The sequence below is a fragment of the Balaenoptera borealis genome (genome assembly GCF_965194805.1).
Source record: "Balaenoptera borealis genome assembly, chromosome: 20".
NCBI classification, from domain to species: Eukaryota; Metazoa; Chordata; class Mammalia; order Artiodactyla; family Balaenopteridae; genus Balaenoptera; species Balaenoptera borealis.
In genome coordinates, this window is record NC_138879.1 from 31,600,529 (window position 1) to 31,622,472 (window position 21,944).

Sequence of the window (21,944 nt, forward strand, 5' to 3'; positions counted from 1 at the left end):
AATTGGCTAATGTAAATAGTGCTGCTATGAACATCAGGGTGCATATATCTTTTCAAATTGTCTTCAGATAAATACTCAGGAGTGGAATTCCTGAATCATATGGTAGTTCAATTTTTTAATTTTTTGAGGAAACTCCATACTGTGTTCCATAGTGGCTGCACCAATTCACATTCCCAGCAACAGTGTACTAGGGTTCCTTTTTCTCCACATCCTCACCAGCATTTGTTATTTCTTGTCTTTTTGGTAATAGACATTCTAATAGGTGTGAGGTGATATCTCATTGTAGCTTTCATTTGCATTTCTCTGATGATTAGTGATGTTGAGCACCATTTCATGTGTCTCTTGGCCATCATATGTCTTCTTTGGAAAAATGCCTATTCAAGTCCTCTGCCCACATTTTATTTGGATTTTTTTTTTTGATATTGAGTTGTATGAGTTTTTATATATTTTGGATATTAAGCCCTTATGAGATATATCACTGGCAAGTATCTTCTCCCATTTAGCAGGTTACCTTTTCATTTGTTGATGGTTTCTTTGCTGTACAAAAGCTTTTTAGTTTGATTAGGTTCCATTTGTTTATTTTTACTCTTGTTTCCCTTGCCTGAGGAGACAGATTCAAAAAAGTATTGTTAAGACTACCAAAGAGCACACTGCCTATATTTTCTTCTAAGAGTTTCATGGTTTCAGGTCTTACATTTAAAGACTTTAATCCATTTTGAGTTCATTTTTTTATGGTATGAGAAAACATTCTAGTTTCATTCTTTTGCACGTAGCTGTCCAATTTTCCCAACACCACTTATTGAGGAAACTGTCTTTTCCCCATTGTATATTCTTGCCTTCTTTGCATAGATTAATTGACCATATGTATGTGGGTTTATTTCTGGGCTCTCTTTTCTATTGCATTGAACATGTCTGTTATGTGTACCAGTACCATATTGTAGCTTTGTAATATAGTCTGAAGTCAGGGAGTGTGATACCTCCAGCTTTGTTCCTTTTTTCCTCAAGATTACTTTGGCTATTCAGGGTCTTTTGTGTTTCCATGCAAATTTTAGGATTATTTGTTCTAGTTCTGTGAAAAATGCTGTATTTTGATAGGGATTGCAATGAATCTGTAGATTGCTTTGGGTAGTATGGACATTTTAACAATATCAATTCTTCTAATCCATAAACATAAGGTATCTTTTCATCTATTTGTATCATCTTCAATTTCCTTCATTGATGTTTTATAGTTTTCAGAGTACAGGTCTTCTACCTCCTTGGTTAAATGTATTCTAAGACATTTTATTCTTTTTGGTTTGATTGTAAATGGGATTGTTTTTTTGATTTCTCTTTCAGGTAGTTCATTATTAGTGTATAGAAATGCAACTGATTTCTGTATATTAATTTTATATCTTGTAACTTAACCAAATTTATTTATTAGTTCTAACAGTTTTTTGGTAGTGTCTTTAGGGTTTTCAATATATGTTATTATGTCATCTGCAAATAGTGACAGCTTTATTTTTCCTCCTCCAATTTGGATGCATTTTATTTCTTTTTATCATCTGGTTGCTGTGGCTAGGACTTCCAATACTATGTTAAATAGAAGTGGTGAATGGCATCCTTGTTTTGCTCCTCATCTTAGAGGAAAAGCATTCAGTTTTTTATCACTGAGTATAATGTTAGCTGTGGGTTTGTCATAAATGGCATTTACTGTGTTGTATGTTCCCTCTATACCAACTTTGTTGAGAGTTATTACCATGAATGGATTTAAATTTTGTCAAATGCTTTTTCTGCATCTATTGAAATGATCAGGTGACTTTTATGCTTTGTTTTCATAATATGGTGTATCACATTGATTTGCAGACATTGACATGCTTGCATCACTGGAATAAATCCCACTTGATCATGATATATGATCCTTTTTATATGTGATTGAATTAGTTTTGCTAATATTTTATTGAGGAGTTTTGCATTTATGTTCATCAGAAACATTGACCTGTAAGTTTCTTTTTTGTAGGATCTTTGGTTTTGACATCAGGGTAGTGCTGACCTCATAGAATGAGTTTGGAAGTATCCCTTTCTCTTCAATTTTTCAGAGTAGTTTGAGAAAGATAAGTATTAACCCTTCTTTAAAAGTTTTGGTAGAATTACCCTGTGAAGCCTGAAATTTTGTTTGTTGGGAGTTGTTTTTGTTTTGTTTTGTTTTTTAATTACTGATTCAATTTCATTACTAGTAATTGGTCTGTTCTGTTCCTTTTTGGTTCAGATTTTGGAGATTACACATTTCTAGGAATTTGTCCATTTTTTCTAAGTTGTCCATTTTATTGGTGTCTCTATTTTATTTATTTCCACTCTTGTCTTTACTATTTCCTTCCTTCTGCTGACTTTGAGCTTTGTTTGTTCTTCTTTTTCGAGTTCCTTTAGGTGGAATGTTACATTGTTTATCTGAGATTTTTCTTGCTTTTGAGGTAGGCCTGTATCATTATAAACTTCCCTCTTAAAAAGGCCTTTGCTATGTCCTGTAGATTTTGCAAAGTTGTATTTCTATTTTCATTCATTTCAAGGCATTTTTTGATTTCCTCTTTGATTTATTTGTTGACCAGTTGATTTTTAGTAGCATGTTGTTTAGTCTCCACTTGTTTGTGTTTTTTCCATTTTACTTCCTGTGATTGATTTCTATTTCATACCGTTATGGTTGGAAAAGAAGCATAATATAATTTCAATCTTCTTAAAATTATTGAGGCTTGTTTTGTGACCTTGGATGTGTTCTATCCTGGAGAAAGTTTCACTTGCACTAGAAAATAATGTGTATTCTGCTGGGTTTTTTGTTTGTTTTTTTGTTTTTAATTAATAATATCTCTTCCCTCTTGCATCTCCCTCCCTCCCACCCTCCATAGCCCACCCCTCTAGGTGGTCACAAAGCTGTTTTTGAACGGAATGTTCTACAGATATCTATTAGGACCATATGCTATAATGTGCCATTTAAGGCCAATGTTTCCTTATTGTGTCTTCTGTATTTTCTGTATCTTTATTGATTTTCCTGTCTGGATGATGTATCCTTAGTTGTAGAAAAGCAGTTCTGTGAGTCTTTTGATCATTTCCAGCAAGAGTTGCTCTATATGTAGTTGTAAGTTTAATGTGTTTGTGGGAAGAAGTAAGCTCAGTGTCTTCCTATTCTGCCATCTTGATCCTGCCTCCCACTGCTTTTTGTTGGAAAATAAAGCCCTTGTCTCTTGCTAAATGATTATACAGAAGCCTTAGATTACACAGGTGCCTTATAGCATAATACTTGCCCTCCTCAGGATGCTATCAAATCTCAGAATTACTTGGGTCTGCTAAAGGATAAGAGTGAATATAAGCACATGAGCTTCAGGACCTGGCTAATATACTGGGAAGAACCAAGATATTCTATCTAGGGATGGATTCTGAGAGTGTTGGATCATGGAGATTAAAACATATAACAGGATAAGGAAGAGTTTGGTAATATGGGACAGGTGTAGCTCTTTTTATTGTACCTTATTTTATTGTACTTTGCAGATACTGCATTTTTCACAAATTGAAGGTTTGTGGCAACCCTGTATTATCAAATGATTGTTAGCATCTTTTAGCAAAAATATTTTTTAACAAAGGTATGTAAATTGGTTTTTTTTTTAGACATAATGCTATTGCACTTAATAGACTACAACATAGTATAAACATAACTTTTATATGCCTGGGAAACAAAAAAAAAATCATATGACTCACTTTGTTGCAATTTTTGCTTTATTGTGGTGTTCTGGAACAAAACTGGCAACATCTCTGAGGTAGGCCTATATTATGACAGAGAATTTAACATCCCAGCAAGAGCCCCAGGAGGAGATTCTAATATGCTGCTGGAATGGCTTTTGGAAGCTTGGAACAAGTAGAAGTACAGATGCCAGAACTACCAATAGCAGACCATGAAGAAAAAGAAAAAGATCATGAGGCTCAGAAAGTGGGTCTTTTAAAATAAGTCTAGTGTCTAAGACCAAAAAAACAAAACCAAAAAGCATTAGCTAACTACATTTCTCATTAGGGTTCAGAGTACATTCCATTCTATTTACAAAGGTGATAAGGAATGTTCTGAGGAGAGAGGTTCCAGCAACATTTAGAGGGCTGGGGTGGCTGGGCTATGTAAGCAGTACTGACAGCAGGAGATACTACCACAAAGAGCACCCTCTAATAACAGTGGGTATGACAAAATGTGAAGAAAACAGAGGCCAGGTGACAACACTTAACCATTAGAATCAAGGTGAGCATAATTATAATGGTAAAGATCATTATGGCAGCAGGAAGGCCTAACCTACAGAGATGTATGAAGATGGTTAATAGAACACGGTGTTCTTGGGAGCATGATAGATAAATAGCCAACAAGGGCATTTTTTAATATATAGAATACAAAGAAATCAATAATAGTTGTGCAGAAAGCTGAGGTCAGTGGCCCAATAGAAAGCCACAGTCCCCTGCCCAATTTCCAGCCCTGAGCAGTCCTCAGACTCAGGGCAAACTGGTTGAAAACATGGCTGCATTCCAGTGAGAAAAGACTCTACAAAACCATGGTAAGAGCATGCAGTAGTAATTTCCCCCAAAGGACCTATGACTTTTAAGTCAGGTAGCCAAGCCCTGGAGAAGGGGGAAACCAGATCTTTTCAGTGTTGTTGGATATAGGTTCAAGCTGATGCTCCTATAGTTATAATAGAAATGTGTGCATATCAAGTCAGCTGATGAATAGAGCCCTGGCCCATGACTCATTGGCAGAGTCTTCGCATCATTTCCTTGACTTGTAGATTCTTGTGTAGTTCTGACTTTTGTATAGTTTTCAAATGTATTATATTCTAAAAATAAGAAAATGAATGGGGGGTTATACCCAAAATGAAATACAGCAGAAACAAATGAACCTAACTGTATTTCACATACATAACATGACCACACTAAAGGATGCAAAGTAAGGGACCAATCCAAGTCACTGTTACACATAGTATTGGACAAGAGGACATCCTGTGTCTCCTGATATGAAATAGCAAGAAGTATTTGTTCTTTGGTGTTCTGCCAAAAATGTATAACCTAAATCTAACCATGAGAAGACATTAGCTAACCCAAATTGAGGAACATTCTACCAAACAATAATTATTATCTTCAATAATAACAAGGTCATGAAAGACAAAGATAAGTATTGAGCTATTCAGTTAAAGGAGACTATAGACACATGACAAATACATGCCAAGTATGATCTGGATTAAGTTCTAGGCCAGAAAAAAAAATCTTTTTTTTTTAAGGACACTAATAACAATTGGTGAAATTTAAATAAGGCCTGCAATAACAGCATTATGTCTTTGTTAATTTCCTGATTTTGACAATTGTACTGTGGTTAGGTTAAATATACTGGAGTACTTAGAGGTAAGGAGACAGTATATGTGAGATTAAGAGAAGAAATTATGGTAAAATATTTAGGTAATCTGGGTGAAGTGTATGCGAGAATTCTTTGTACTAATTTTGCAACTTTTCTGTAAGTCTGAAATTTTTTCATAATAAGAACTAAAGATCCATGCACAAGTTTTAATTCTTTAAAGGAGTATATTTTTTAATTCACAGCAGCATTTATACTTTAGTATTTTGTTTTCAGTACTTATAATGCTAATGTATCTGATAGTATCATAAGCATACCAAAAACTTATTTCAAATCATCTCTGTACTGAAATGACTTAACATCACAAGGGAAAAGAGTATAGAAAACAAGTAACATAATTTAATTATATTGGCCCTCTTCCTTTAAGCATGTCTGATATAATATATATGTACCAGTAAAACAAACCATGGTTATCCCTGTGGTTTTCATGGCAGTCCCCAGTACATTTTCTGATTTGATTTTATGTTTAGTTTTGGCTCTTGTCTCTAACTTCCACAGAGGTTTCATTTACTGTTCCTTGGATTTAGTGACATGGTATTTATTCTTCCATTCATTCATCCACTCATTTATCAGCAAATACTTATTGACCGTATAGTAGGTGCCAGACACCTGGAAATAGAGTTTTAAAAGATTGACATAACCTTTTACAGTCTTCAAACTGCCCTGTAAATGACATTAATTTCTCTCTAAAAACACTGGCTTGTAGTCGCCTCTCTTGATTTGTCCCAATTTCAGATTCTTTAGGAGGATATTTTAATTCTTCAGAGCCCAACTTCATCCCTCTGATCCATATCTGATGGAATCATTCCAGTAATCTGCAAAGGGAAGATTTGGATAAGATAAAGCTGGGTGAATATTTCAATGAGATTTCCATCTTCCCAATCTGCCTGACATGCTCCTTGAACAAATTTAAGCAATCAGAGAAAATATGTATGTATGAATGTGTGTCAAAACATGTTAGTAGAAAACAATTTCAAGCTAAAATCTACACAAGATAGTGTATTTTTAAAAATCAAATAGATGTAACACACTAAGGAAATATAAAACAGTAAAAAGTGTTTATTTTTAGCTTCATAATATTGGAAACTAATATTGGTCCTGTCCATAGGTTTCCTTTGGGCAATTAGGGGAATATTTAAGCGATTTAAGTTGAGAGTGTGTGATGAACAAAAAGCGCTGATTTTATTCAAATCAGTTATGTCCACCCCAGGATAGTTTTAACTTATTCCTCTGCCTAACAGAAGAATATTGATACCCAAGCACTAAAACTTTTTTTTCCATATTGTATATTTAGTCCAGAAACTTGCCTTATTCCAAAAATATATGATTTTATCTTTTTCATACTAAAGAGTAATAAGGTCCTGCAGATGAATTAAAATAAATAAAACAAAACTTTTGTTTAAAATTCTATAATTGCCAGAGTTGAATGATAGTTGGATTATTGATAAATTCACACAAGCTGTATAAAGCACAGTTATTCCTTTTCCTCCTAAGAATCATAAATTATAAAATTTTGAGTTAATGCTAAAATAATGACAACAAACTTTAATATAATCAGGGGCACCTCATCACTCTATAAAACTGTGAGACCTAGTAGGGCTCATTTATTATATGAAACAACATGCCTGGACGCCCCCCCCGCCCGCCAATTCCTTGCCATTTGACTCTGAAACTGATATAGCAACAAATTGATGGAATTATCTATCCCTAACCCATATCAAGAGCAAGTTATGTTCTCTGGATCCCTGAGTAAATTACATCTTTGGCTATTCTGATGAAACAAGAAACATGTCCAAAATTCTAGGCAACTGGCATTTGGGGATTTTACCACTGCTGTCTCTGACAAATTCATACAACCCTGCATTTTAGGCAGGATTACTAATGCAAAAAAACACTTGTATTCATCTCACCGGTGTTGAATTCAAATGATTACTGTAGAAAGAAACTCCAGCAACAAATTCACATAGTATTCTCATAGGGTCAAGAAATCATATAAGGTCACCATGTCTATGAGATTTGGCTCAAACCTCCCATTCTCTTTTTCTTGAATTCCAATATTCTTGTCAAGCTATTCTTTCCCAGGGCTGTAAATTGTAGTGACCATTTCTCATTCTTTCTGATTTTACAAAATTCTTGATCTCTTAACCTTGAGTTACCCTGGATTTCCTCTTTCTCTATTTACACTCCCTTGGGATCTTATACAGTCTCAAAGCTTTAAATAGCATATGCACACCCATGCCCCCAAATTTATATCTCTATCTCATTCCTCTCCCTGAACTCCAGACTTTTATCCAATGCTTACTTGCATCTCCACTTGAATACCTAATAGTTATATTAAAATTAACATAGCCAAGACTCTATTCATAAACTTCTCCCTCAAACCTCCAGCTTTAGCCTCATTCTTCCACATCTCCCCTAGTGATAATTCAAACTGTCAACTTTTTCAGAATTCAAATCTTAGGGTGATGTTGAGTCTTCTCTTTCTCAAACCCTTTATCCAATCTATTCAGAATACATATATGATCTCACTTCAAAATATATTTAAGACAAATACCATAATTGTTGCAGACAATACCATTTATCATAGAAGCAAAAAGAATAAAATACCTAGGAATAAACAAAAAAATGACAGATCTGTACACAAAAACAATAAAACTGATGAAAGAAATTGAAGAAGACACAAATAAATGAAAAGATACCCCATGTTTATAGATTGGAAAAATTAACACTGTTAAAATGTCCATTCTACCCAAATCAATCTACAGATGCAATGTAATCTCTTTCAAAACGTCAATAGCACTTTTCACGGAAATAGAAAAAAATTCTAAAATTTATATGGGAGCAAATACAGACAGTCCTAGCTTACAGGAGCACAGACGTGCCAGCAGAGACCACCGTGCAAACCAGTTCCTGAGTAGAAAAACCTGAACTGTAATTGACAATTTGCTGGAGGCTCAGTATGGACAAGTCTGAGAGTTAAAACCCCAGAGGGACCCAGTCATGAGGGGAGCCCCACAATATTGAGATTTACTTCCAGGAGCTTGACCAGGTGCCACAGAAACATCAGAGAAAAATCCCCTTGTGCTTCCAATAGGGAGAGAAGAAAAGTAACCATTTAAAAATATGCCAGAACACTCTTCTTAACAAGGTCCAACCTCAGGGGAACTAGTTAGCCATACTATAGTTGTAACTATACTAATCTGTGGGCATATTAGCAGAGCCTAACTGACATGGGGCAAGGGAAATACTCAGCTGCAGCTGATTCTAGGCTTTCATGTAGGAGAAGGAAAATACCCAGCTCCAGCCCACTCTAGCCATTCTGTCTCACCTAAGAGGGGGAGAAAAAACCGAGAAACATTGTGAAGTTCACATTCCAAAGGCATAGGGTCACTAAAAGACTGAGACCTAACCATAGGACTATAGAAGGCTTCCCTTCCCCCTACCCCTCACCACAACATTACTGAAGGCCTATTACAGCAATTCATTTGGGCCAGTACATCATGTCTGACTATCAAGAAAAAATTACCAGGCATATCAAAAGGCAAAAAACACTATTTGAACAGACAGAGCAAACATCATAACCAGACATGGAGCAAACATCATAACCGGACATGGAATTATCAGGCAGGGAATTTAAAACAACTATGATTAATATAGTAAGGGCTCTAATGGATAAAGTAGACTGAATGCAGGAACAGAAGGGCCATATAAGCAGAGAGATGGAAATCTTCAGAAAGAATCAAAAAGAAATGCTAGAGATAAAAAAAGACACTGTAACAGAAATGGAGAAAAACAAATATCGTATATTAATGCATATATGCGGAATATAGAAAAACGGTACAAATGAACCTATTCGTAGGGTAGGAATAGAAACGCAGATGTAGAGAACGGACGGGTGGACACAGTGGGGGAAGGGGAGGGTGGAATGAACTGGGAGATTAGAATTGACAAATATACACTACTATGTGTAAAATAGATAGCTAGTAGCAACCTGCAATGTAGCGCAGGAAGATCAGCTCGGTGCTCTGTGTTGACCTGGATGGGTGGGATGGGGGTGGGGTGGGAGGGAGGTCCAAGAAGCAGCAGATATATGTATACATATAGCTGATTCACTTCAATGTACAGCAGAAGCTAACACAATATTATAAAGCAATTATACTCCAATAAAAAAAAAAAGAAATGAAGAATACCTTTGGTGGGTTCATTAGTACACTGGATATGGCTGAGGAAAGAATCTCTGAGCTAGAGGCTGTATCAATAGAATCCTCAAAAACCAAAAAGCAGAGCAAAGACATAAAAAAAAAAAAAAAAGAGCAGAATATCCAAGGACGGTGGGACAACCAGAAAAGGTAGTTTTCTACTCAAAATCCTTTGCTAGCATCCCATTTCATTCAGAGTAAAAACCCAAGTTCTTCCAAGAACCTAGAAACCCTAGTGTACAATCTGGTCCCATTACTGCTCTACTTCATCTCACTCCTTCCACTGCAACCACGCTGGTTTTTTGCTGCCCGGAAACACATCCTGTCTAAGGGACCGCAGTTGTTCTCCTCACCTGAAGTAGGGTGGCTCACTCTCATCCTCCTTAAAATCTTCTCTCAAACTTCACCTTCTCTGAGATGCCTCATCTGATTACACAATTTAAAAATGTATCCCCCTCTCTTTTCCATCTCCAATTATCCATACTATTTTATTTCTATTCATAGCATTACCAGATAACTTACCGATTAAGTTAATAAGATAACTTACTTATTGATCAACATGTTTACTTTTTGTCTTTCCACTAGAATATAAGCTCCTCTGAAGGACAGAGATTTTCATTGATTTTATTCACTACTACGTCTCCAGAACTTAGAAAAGTGCTTGACAAATAAATAAATATTTGCTGCAGGAATAAATGAATTTCTTTTTGTGTATGAATCACTCCTCTCATCTCTGAATCAGCCTCCTGGCAATTGCCCTGATGGTATCCCCTTAATATACTCCTGATTCAAAAATGGTCCTGTGTAGCAAATTTTACTAAAAATTTTGTTCAGTGGAGAAAGATTAAATTGCCACCCAGAAAAGAAGACATTCCTGCCCTAAAAGTATCAGCATCCACCCTGCATAGGGCTTCTCCCTTAGCTGCATTTCTCTATAAGCTCTAATGATCTGTCATGCAGTTTATTTCCTCCCTCCCACTCTCACCACCTTACTTTCCATCTTTTCTGCTCTGCTCTCTTGTTGATCTACCAAGCCCAATATTTCTGTTAACCACTTATGCAGAGTGTTCAATTACCTCTTTTAGTGCTGTCTTTCTTTAGATCATGCTTTCGGTACTATGGTGCTCACAATTTCAAAACCTAGCCAAGGTATGTTCATAGACAAAGATAGTCCTCTCCTCAAGAGGAATTTTGGTGCAAGCTGTTTAAAATACAAAACCTGTGTTTTGCTGTATAAGTTAAATGTAGTAGCACAAGGAATTCTAGGATGCTTTTAATACCAAACTTCTTTGGAGCACCAAAACGCAGATATGGGTATAACAGCCAAATCTCCCCAGTGAGTCAAGTTGTCACAATTAACTACAGAAAAATCTCTATAGAAGTTAGTGTCCCTCAAATGTAGACACTGTGGCACTGACCTTGAGAGTGATTATGGTGTGATACTAGTATATATCAGCTTTGTGAAGAAAGATTTTTGCTTTTAAAAGAAAATACCAAGTTATATAGAAAAGTCACATTTTTAAATTGAATTCAAACAAATCCATACTATTAAGCAATTAATCCTTTTTAATTAACAATTACTTCTTAACATTTAGGTAAGTCATCTTTAGTACTGACTGACTTTCTCCAGTTTTTAGACCTTGTTTCCTTTGACAACTTGGTATGGCATTTCCTACAATTCTACCTGAGCCAAGGCTCAATCCACAGATTGAGGTATAGAAGCTTTTCTAAAGGTGGAACAGCCACTTGAAATTACAAATTATTTATTATGAAATTTTCACAGCATGCATTATCTTATTTGAACCATGATGTGGGATTATTCTCTTCAGGAAAATCAGATCTTTTAACATATACCAAAAAGAATAATGCTTGAGAAAAAAAAAAACATAGCTTTTAAAGTTGTATCCAGAAATGATAACAGTAACACACCACCCCAGGGACCTCTGATTCAGATTAAGAATATTGCTTTTGGGCTTCCCTGGTGGCTCAGTGGTTGGGAGTCTGCCTGCCAGTGCAGGGGACACAGGTTCGAGCCCTGGTCTGGGAGGATCCCACATGCCGCGGAGCGGCTGGGCCCGTGGGCCGCAGCTGCTGAGCTTGTGCGTCTGGAGCCTGTGCTCCGCAACGAGAGGGGCCGCGATGGTGAGAGGCCCACGCACCGCGGTGAAGAGTGGCCCCCGCTTGCCGCAGCCGGGGGAAGCCCTCGCACAGAGGCGAAGACCCAACACAGCCAAAAAAATAAAATAAATAAATAAATAAATGTCAGGAGCGCTTTAAAAAAAAAAAAAAACCTAACCCATGAAGGATTTTAAGTCCTTATTGTTAAAAAAAAAAAAAAAAAAAAAGAATATTGCTTTTATTGCACTATGAACTATACTTTTTTGCTCAAGCTGAGACATTCAGCAAATAACAATGTTACTGTTAAGTGCACGTTAAAAGGAAACTAGGGTATTTCTTTGTGTAGAAACACCAAAATTGGGAACATACTGTAATCATATTGCATTTCCTAATGGTGCCATAGAGAAATGGACAAAGAACAAAAATAGGTGTAAATAAAACCTTTAGATATACCGTAGAGCTAACTTATATAAAAGGAATTTAATATAGAGACATCTTTATAACAATCAACATTGCCTCAGGAAGATAACACCACAAACTGTTTTATCTGCCATGAGAGAGTACTGTAGAATTTAATAAATGCATTCCAAATTCTTTGCAAGCAAGGCAAAGTAAAAGTTAGTATAATTAATAAATGATGCAATGTTTGGCTAGAGAACTGTGTTCAAATGATAAGGTTGGCTATCTCGTGAATAGGTTAGGTATTTATTATAAAATATAGCTTTTAAATATAGGCTTCTCTGTAAGATCATACTTTCAACTAATTTATGACACAGTTGACCTTAAGAGATCAGTATACCCACTTTCTTATATTCATAAAAGGCCTTATATACATTTTCCTAATTTTGTTTGTATTTGTGATTTTAAAAAATACTTCAGAAAAGATGATATCCTGGTCCACCGTGGCTATAAATTACCTGAATATAGAATCACCTTCAACTTCTCTCTGGAGAGATTTCCTTTGAAACACAACCCAAGTTTTCCTAGGATCTGTATCATGCATAGATATTTAATATGACATGAAAGACAGTTATTGGATCCTTTTGGCTACCACAATGAGAATAGTCACCTACCTCCCTATTCCAAGAGATATTGTTTACTATAATTGAATGGAGCATATATAGGTACTGGAATCAGACAAATCAGTATGAATCTACTTCATAACTCTTGAGGTAAGTTTAAAAGTCTATTAACCTCACTGATACACCCTCCTGACGCTATCACTTCCTCCACTGTAAAATGTATAAAATGTCCCCCACTCCTGGTTGCTCTGAGGATTAAATGATAATAACATGCAAAGTGCCCAGCATATAGAAAGTATTAAGTGAATCTTCTTTCCAGTTTCCTTTTCTTGTCCTGAAAAATACACAACACGAAATTAAGTCTAATCCAGCCACACAATTGAAATAAATTTTCTTATAGTAAAACTTATGTTTGGCTCTATTTTCTACCTGAGTACTCCTCAAGTTAAAAAAACAAAGAAATAATTGACTTTTGAAAAAGAAACCAACCAATTGTTTTCAAAGTTTGTACCATCTAGAATGGAGAATGTCACAATTTATTTCCCAAGCATGTAACAAGTGAGGGCATTCCTACTTCTATGATGTTCAAACTTTGTAGCCCAGTCAAGCAATGTAGGAATGTGTTCTTAAATCTGGAAAAGGGCTACATCTGCCTTGGAGCTCAGAGAATCTTAAGATGATAGTTTCAGATACCTTCTTTCTTCAATGTTACCAAAATCAGACAGAAAAGTTTAGAGAAATGGAATGTATTGCTTCTTTATTGTCTTAAAAATCACATATCTGATCAAGCTATACCTTATTCAATCTAAATAAGGCAACTGGTCTCTGTGGATAAGTGAGTAGTGGGGGTCGAAGCTTGCTGTGTTGTGACTATTGCAAAAGGAAAGTATTCCACAGAAATCCTGTTTATAGGAGTACTCAGAGTCCAGTGGATGATGATCCTCAATGCTTTTGTAAAGCCTCTTGTCCTGTGACCAAATGAATGGGAAAAACCAGTGTGTGCTTCGCTCATATGGAAGAATCTTTATTGTCTGTGATAATATGATTAATATATAGTTGAGTTCAACAGCAGTTCAGATAAATATTTCTTCAGCACCAACTATAACCAGCATTATTCTATGCACTCAGGATAGAGAGTTAATGAGCCACAGTCCTTGTCCTTGGGGAGCTAATAGTCTAGTTGAGGAAAGGTTTAAGGCAGAAATGTTGACTTGTTTCAATTATAGCTACATAATCTGAAGGCTAGTTCCACATTTTAAAAAAGCTTAGTAAATATTTTTATTATTTAAAAAATAAATTTAAGTGAAAAGAGCACCTGAAAAACACATGCCAAATAAGTCTCTATAGGAAGACTATGTTTTTTATCACTTTATCTGAAAATATGTCACAGCAATTTCAAAAGATAATTACTATTTTTGATAGAACCACCATAATACATTATCACATATAAAAATATTAACACATCTCTTAATATATTGCCCAATGGCTACCCAGTGTTCAAATTGCCAATTGTCACATAAATGACATTCTTTTTTTTTTTTTTCATCATTTGTTGTTTAAAATCAGAATCCAAATAAGGTCTGTTCATTTTTATTGGTTGATAAAGCTCTTATGTCTCTTTAGTCTACAGATGTCCCCTCTTCCTCTCTTCTCTCTCCATCCCTTTATCTCTCTAACTTTGTCATTTATTTGTTAAGGAAACCAGGTTGTTCATCTTAAGTGTCCCATATTCTGGGTCTTGTTTGATACTTCCTTATGGCACCGAGGTGGTGTTCTACCAGAGTCTCTGTATTCCCTGTAAATTGGATCTAGAGTTTCATCAAATCCAAGTTTTAGTTGTTCATGGAATTATTTTTGGCAAGGGTATTGCATAGACAGTGCTGTGTCCCTTCATCAGAAGGTACACACGTCTGATTGTTTCTCTTTTTGTGGTAGCAGCAGCCATCACTAATAGATGTCTCAATCCATTCATCCATTAGGGCTGTGAAATGGTGATATTCTAGTACCATCATCTCTTCTTCTTTTATTAGCTAGAATACTTCCATAAAGATAAAAATCTCATCTACCATTTGGTTTCCAGTGGAAGAGTACATATAAAAAGTCAGGAAAAGAGCTTGATACTTTAACTTTATTTGGCAATTTTAAAATAAGTGATATCACTCTTAACCAATTTCACTTCTCTTTTTAATATCATTATGATCTCGTGGGTTTTAATATATTTGATGTCTTTTATCCATTAGGTTTACTATGCTTATTAATGTGCAATTTGTCCCATTCTTGACCAGTGGAAGCTTCCCTAGTTCTCTTAAAATCTTTTTAATACAATCATAGCGTCTGTGATAATCTTCTTGCATTCTGGTCATTACAAAATAATCCAGGGTTTTTTTTGTACATTTTGTGTGCCAGACTTCTAATGAGCCTTAGTTCCTTTTTAGTGGGAAATGATATTTAGAGACCACAGCATGTGTACTAAGGTTGCTCATTTCTACTGAGTTGATAATTGACCTTTTCAGTGTACAGAGTGAAGAAATATGTTTTTCTCCATAAGCATAAAATACATCCAGAATACATATCCATACTGATATTTCTAAATCAGTTTCAGAACCTAATCTCTTTCATCAAATATACATTTCCCTTTTCTGCTGAGAAATTCAAATTTTCAATATTACTGGAAATCAGGGAATCCAGACCTATTTTACTTTTGTAAACAATACTTTACAATGCTTAGTTTCTTAGTGTAATTTTAGTGGAACAGATTTTGCATGGCTCCAAATTCTACTATGATTAATAAAAATAACAAGAATACACTGAGCTTTTACGATGTAATATTATTTAAACTTTATAATAACCCCACACAAAGGTATTATTCTCAGTTTATAGGTGAAAAAATTTAAAGCTCAGAGATGTTAAGTAATTTACAGAAGGTGACACTATTATAAATGGGCATCCCAATCACTGATTTGTCTGACACTAAAACCCACAGAGTTAACCAATTATTAATGATTATGCTATGGTGCCTGTTTAATTAATAACATTCTCCTTCTGTTGTAATTATCAACTGATCCAAGCCTATTAGCAAGAACCCTGGTGGCATTTAGAGAAAGTAAATGATTAAGGTCTCATAGCCTATTATTTCACACATGCTACTTAATTATATATGCATGTGTGTGTAACAAGCAGGGCATACCTTGGGAAAGTCAATAAATTTTAGCTTGTGGTATCACATGAGTTGTTTGACCATAGGCTCTTCTTGATGATCTGATATGCTCTTGAGAGGAAATTTGTAATGCTCTCCTAGGCAGCAGTTTTAAGGTCAATTAACAGATTTATAAACCTTATTTTTACATCTTTTGTTAAAAGACTAGCTGAATTTTGTACTTCCAGGCATTGTTCAAATATTGGAATGCAGCAGTTTTAATTGGCTTTAAAGTTTTAGGAGAGACACAATAATATTCATTTTCAATTGATTTTGAAATGATAAATGTTCAGAGTATAGAGTACTGTACTTGAATTATAACAGTGAGCAATTAAATTGGGTAAATGTTATTTGTTCCCCCTGCTACACACTGCAAAGATGGGTACATAAATAGAGGTTCTGAGTCTTCCCCTTTCACTAGCTTCAGGAAAAATAGTGCAATCCCTTCAAACTAATCAGAAGGGGTTGGTTGTGATCACATCTCCAAAAGTGAAATTTTTAGCTCCTAAGGCAATAAGAGGTCTGTCCATACGTCTTCCTAAAGCCTCCATTGATGATACTACATGAGGACTTCCCTGCCACTAAGGGAACAAGTTCCCAGGAGTGGACTGCTTATAGCACCTGCCTCCAGCATTCCTTCTGAACAAATACCTGCACCAGTTTAGGAGATTTAGGGTGGAAATCATAAAGGTGGTGTGAGTGCAACTATTGGATACATTCCTATGCCTTGAGTAATACTATTTTATGTGAGTTAAAGAAAACATAATAATGGTCAATGACTATAGAAGTAGAACTTCCTGCCATAGTTTTCAGCAAGTGTGCACTAAAAATAACAGATTTATGTTTTTATTATGAGGACAAATCAACGAAGGCTACTGCTATGTCCATGTGCTATTCCGTAGTAGAATTCCACTAAGGAGGTAAAATGCACTGCTGGATCAATTTTGTCCTGTTATATTTTAAAAACAACAAATATGTATTTGCATGCATTGGGGATTAGGAGGGAAGGATCAGTTTAAAAAGGAACATTCAAATGCTAATATTATCCAAACTTTCTTGTTTAGATATTCTGCCATACTGACTCCTTATACCAGCTTATTAAGACAATTACTAGAATTCCCCACTTTATAGATAATAACATCAATCTTAATAAAAGCTAGAAACGTGTCACACTTTCAGCATGCAATATCTCACTTAAGCCTCACAAAAATTCCTATAAGGATAACATTATTATAATCTCTAATTTACAGATGAAAAATTGAGATCCCAAAAGATTAGATTAATTGGTCAAATTAAAACAGCTAGTAAAGATTAGAGCTGGGAACTTAATAAGCCATCTTGACTCTTAAAAGCCCATGCATTACTTGACCTTCAAGCAAATGTGAATACAAGGGCTCAGAGAAGGTAAGTCAATTCTAGATAATTTTGAATATAAAATCAAAAGCTCTCTTTTCACTGTAGCATGCAATTCCATAGATAGCACAAAATAAACCTATGATAACTTCATTTACATTACCAATTACATATTTTACATTTACAGCACACTCTGTAATAAATATTAATTAATATAGCACCAAGCAATGACATAAAAACTAAGGAAAGGCAAAATAAAATTCAAATTTAATGGAATTAAGCAGGTGATGCTTTCAGCAGAAAGGGAATTTTTACCCAGAAAGAAAGAAGGAAGTGAAACTGAGAAAAGGGCATTCTAGGTAATTTTTTTTTCATGTCACATTTGAGAGCATTAGAGAAGCTGTCCTAAAATGAAGAGATGGGAGCTATTTCAGGTATTACAGTAATGTTTCTTCATAGACTCTTCAATGGATCTTGAAGAAATTGAAAATTGTCTTAGAGAAGATCTTATTTATCAGAATTAATAAACCCCCCATAGGTAGCTTTACCTTATTTAACTTAAAATGTCCCTAAGTGACAGGAGAATTCTTTAAGATCTTCTAACACATGTAAGCAATATATTCTTCTAAGAAGAGGTAAGGTTGTGCCATTCTTATTGCCTTTAAGGAAAATAAAAATAAAAAATAAAATCTGTACAAAGTTAAATTGAAGTTAATTTACTCCAATGAAGACTTCAAATTTCACCTGGAAATAGAAACGTTAAATTTTATAAAGTGCTTTCTACATTAATGATATTTCAAATTATGAATTGGGGCACAGGAGTCTGCAGGCAGAGCGTGCTCAGATAAAGGACACTATTTGGACCTTTACTTGTTTACATTCCTCATTCTGTACATTCTCACATTCTGACTAATTTTAATGTCAACCACACTTTCTCCCACTTATAATCCATTTCTTGCTAAAAACACTTTTCTTCTGTCTATGGCTTTGTATCTCCTTAGATCTACTCAAATTATCTCGGAGAGACAGCAGTGAGTGGTCCTGAAGAGAGATCTTAGTTCCCTGCCCAGAAATTGAACCGGGGTAACCTGGATGAAAACCAGAAATCCTAGCTGCTAGACCACCAGGGGCTAGAGGCTAGAAGCAAAATGGCCCTGGCTGTTTCCCCCATTTGAAAGCAAGAATGTTTCAAGGAGGTAAAAACTGTAAAAATAGGTACAAAGTTTATTGTTAGAGACACAGCACAAAGTATGGGAGAGCACGCAGAGAAAAAGTTTATTTTTTTAAGTCAGAAGCTAGGCAGAAATACACACTGGGAGAGTAGTGCGGCCATCCTGAATGAGGAGTGCAGTAAGGAGGTGATTTAAAGCACTTATATAGGACAGTCCTTCCGGGTCTTTGTTTACCTTTGGCCAATTATCTTGTTTCTTTTTCCACACCTGACTGGTCCCAGGACTCTCCCCAACACGCGTGCACAACTTTTCGCTAAGATGGATCCCACTTCAGAGGCCTGTGGGTGCATATCCACACTGATTATGGGGTGGTGGCCCCCTCCCTTTTTGACCCCCAAGGAGCCTTCCTGTGTATGTGCAGACAGATAAGTTTCCCTTGACCTCAGGAGTGGTCATCTTATCTCTTTACTTCAGCAGAGCTCAGCTTCTGCCACTAGCTTTGTCCTTGGAGTGTCCAGGTGAGAACAAAGCTTAAATTTTACTCCACTTGACAAACACCAGCTGTCCAGCACAGGGGTCCTTCTATCTCCTACCTCAAAATTGCCAGTTTCTCGTGGTTTAACCTTCCAGTCCTCCCATCCTGAACTGTAATTTCCTATATAGCTTCTCTAGAGGCAGTAGACTTCTGTTCTTGCTATTTCCCCAGCTTGGTTCTTCATATTGTCTTGACTTTACTGAACCAATTGTATTGAGAGATTACCAAAGAAATGGAAGCAATGGTCTGTATCTGTATTGGGTGATGATACAGGAAATGCTGAGTTGGGCTTGGCTGCAGAGAATTTTATGCTAATAAGCAGAAAGTAACAGAGAAAAGAAGTTTTTGGCAGAATTTGAGGTAATATCTTGATCCAAAAGGATCATCCTAAAGGCCTAGGAAGAGAGCGATAATCATTATACAAAGCCAAGTGATGAAAATCAGAACACCAGATTAAAGCAAGAATATTAATTCTGTTCATCCATTCATTCCACTTACCATGTGCCAGACACTGTTCAGGGAATCTTGCAGATCATTTTTAGAATTCTGCCTATCACACCTCAGTACCTTAATAATATCCAGCAGCTTGAAGGCACTCTGAACTAGATCCTGTGCCCCCTTAACTAAAAATCTCATAATGCCTTCCCATTGACACATGGTATAGTTTATGGACAAATGATTCAAAATAAAGAATGGAAAGTAGAACCTGAAAAAAATTCTTACCAAAAGAAAATGACTTTTTAATGACTGCTCAGAGCTGTGGCTCTTTAGAGAGGCTGGTCACAGTTGTGGTTTAAGTGCAGAAGATGCTGTATGAGGCTTCTTGCAAGCTGAACACACTGAAAATCTTTATGTAGAAGCATTTTGTAAATAAATGCTATACAAATGAAAGATATTAACATGCAGAACCAGCCAATTTTCTTGTGTCTTCTGATTTTTCTTATCTTTCCCTATTGATAGCATTTATTGTTCACTCTATGATGAATATATGTCACAATGTGGCAGCTTAGAAAGCCGTTAGAATTCTGACAGTCATAGGGCAAGCTTTCATTCTAGTTTGTATGTCATTCTCTGAATCTCTGATACAAATAGAATTTTAAAATTCAGGACCACATTTGTTTTCATTTATTTATTTTATTTTTTCAAATGTTAACAGGATATTCCTTCTAACAGCCTTGCCAAATTATTCTCTCAAGCTCCAGATTGCATTCTCAATATTGAATTCATGGAGTTATGGTTTTCTACTCCTCTTCCTGTTTAAGAGATTTAGCCTTGTCAACCTTTCCATTAAGTGGCAACTCAAGGGTCAGAAGGTAGAGAGTGAGCCTTCTCAGCAAGGCTTAATAATAAGGATAGGAAAATTAAGACTCTTTCAACCTTGGCAAAAGTAAAAAAAGGAATTATCTCATAAATTTAATTGGCATATGCAATCAGTGTAAATTATTCTAAACAAAATATCCCCTCCACATTTACAATAGGGATTTTTGCAGGAAATACTTATAACAGTTTATCTTACTCGGTTGACATAAGCCCAGTCTTACACTAGACATCCAGGAGTTTTAAAATTTTGATATTTTATCATTGTGTGAGAACTGACTCTGGGTTGGACAGATGTTCTGTAATACTTCCAGGAGACAAAAAATCTTATTTGAATCTTCAACTACAGTTTTTAGTATATTAACCTGCCTCTCTCCACATTTTTTACAATCTATGATTTGTTTATCAGTTTTATTTTATGTATATCTTGAGCTTTACCAAATTCGCTTAGAGATAAGCATGAAAAGTTTTATAAATAAATAATATAGTAATTCTTAGACTTTGCATAAATTTATCATGCATGAACTGAAAACCAGATGTATGGGGAAAACTTCTCAAAACGTAATCCATAGTAAATTCTAACAAACAAAAATATTTCTTAGGAATTTTTATTAGAAAATCTTGCATACATTTACCATGTTTGAGTCTACCTTTCCAGGGTTCATTCTTATACATGTTAATTTTAGTGTACACTTTATTCTTAATGAATGAATCTTGTCTCATAACTGAAGAAAGAAGGAATTATCATGAAGGTTAGTGTCTAAGAAAATGTTTCATAACCAAAGAAAATATTTCAGTACATTAGATATTTATAGGAAATGAATAGTCAAAAGAATAAAAAGCATAAAATTATTTATTTAAAAGAAAACATTTTTTAATTGTTCTTTGAGTGTTAGTCAATCACAATCTGGTGTTATCTACAGTCACTGGACTTTGTTTGTTTGGAGGTAAGGGTTACATTCACTGTTAACGGATTTGTTCATATATATTTTATTTCTTTACCAACAAAAATTTCCCATAAATAGTTTAAAACGCTTGTTTATGTGAATATTTTCCAAAGTTCAAAGAAAATTCTTAACTTGAAATTTTTTTTATTTAGATAATTCATTGTTAATTATTCTTGCCAACTTAGTCAATGTGTCCCCTGATCAATGAATCAGCGTTAATCCCTTAACATTATTTTCTATTCTATGTTCTTAGTGCCTCTTCTCTGATTTCACAACTACTTATCAAAACAAACAGCTTATCCTGTTTCACTGCTCTCAACATCTTTCATAATTGCCCTGTGATGTTTAAAGTTGCAGATAATTCACATATGAAATATACTGTCTTTAACGTATCCCATTTCCTCAAATTCTCTGCTTTCAATGAAACGTGAAATCTAATTTAAAGCAAAGTTCAAAATACGATCTGTATAGCATCCATGCCAGTATTTTCACTTTGAAGATTTATGGCATGCTACAGCCTAGCTTTTTTAACAGGAGTGAAAAAGTAAACATCAAAAAGAGGGGATTCTAGCTCAAAGTAAGTTGAGAACTCATAAGAAATCACTTGTCGGCTTTAAATTAATCCATTCATTCCAGTCTTGACTAATTGCTTTTCAGAATAGTGAATTTCAAGATACAATT

General features: G+C 35.2%; 1 long non-coding RNA gene and 1 pseudogene across 2 annotated transcripts in view; both read left to right on the top strand.

Annotated features, from left to right (window-relative positions):
* The window catches only part of LOC309618328, a 673,944-nt gene that overhangs the window by 299,802 nt on the left and 352,198 nt on the right, over positions 1-21,944 (top strand). The window lies entirely within an intron of this gene.
* LOC309618268 (large ribosomal subunit protein uL3 pseudogene) overlaps positions 1-21,944 on the top strand; it is a 31,693-nt pseudogene continuing 9,749 nt past the window's right edge. Inside the window, exon 1 of the transcript in view lies at positions 1-21,944. This exon is cut by the window's right edge and continues 9,749 nt beyond it. The product of the transcript in view is annotated as a large ribosomal subunit protein uL3 pseudogene (transcript).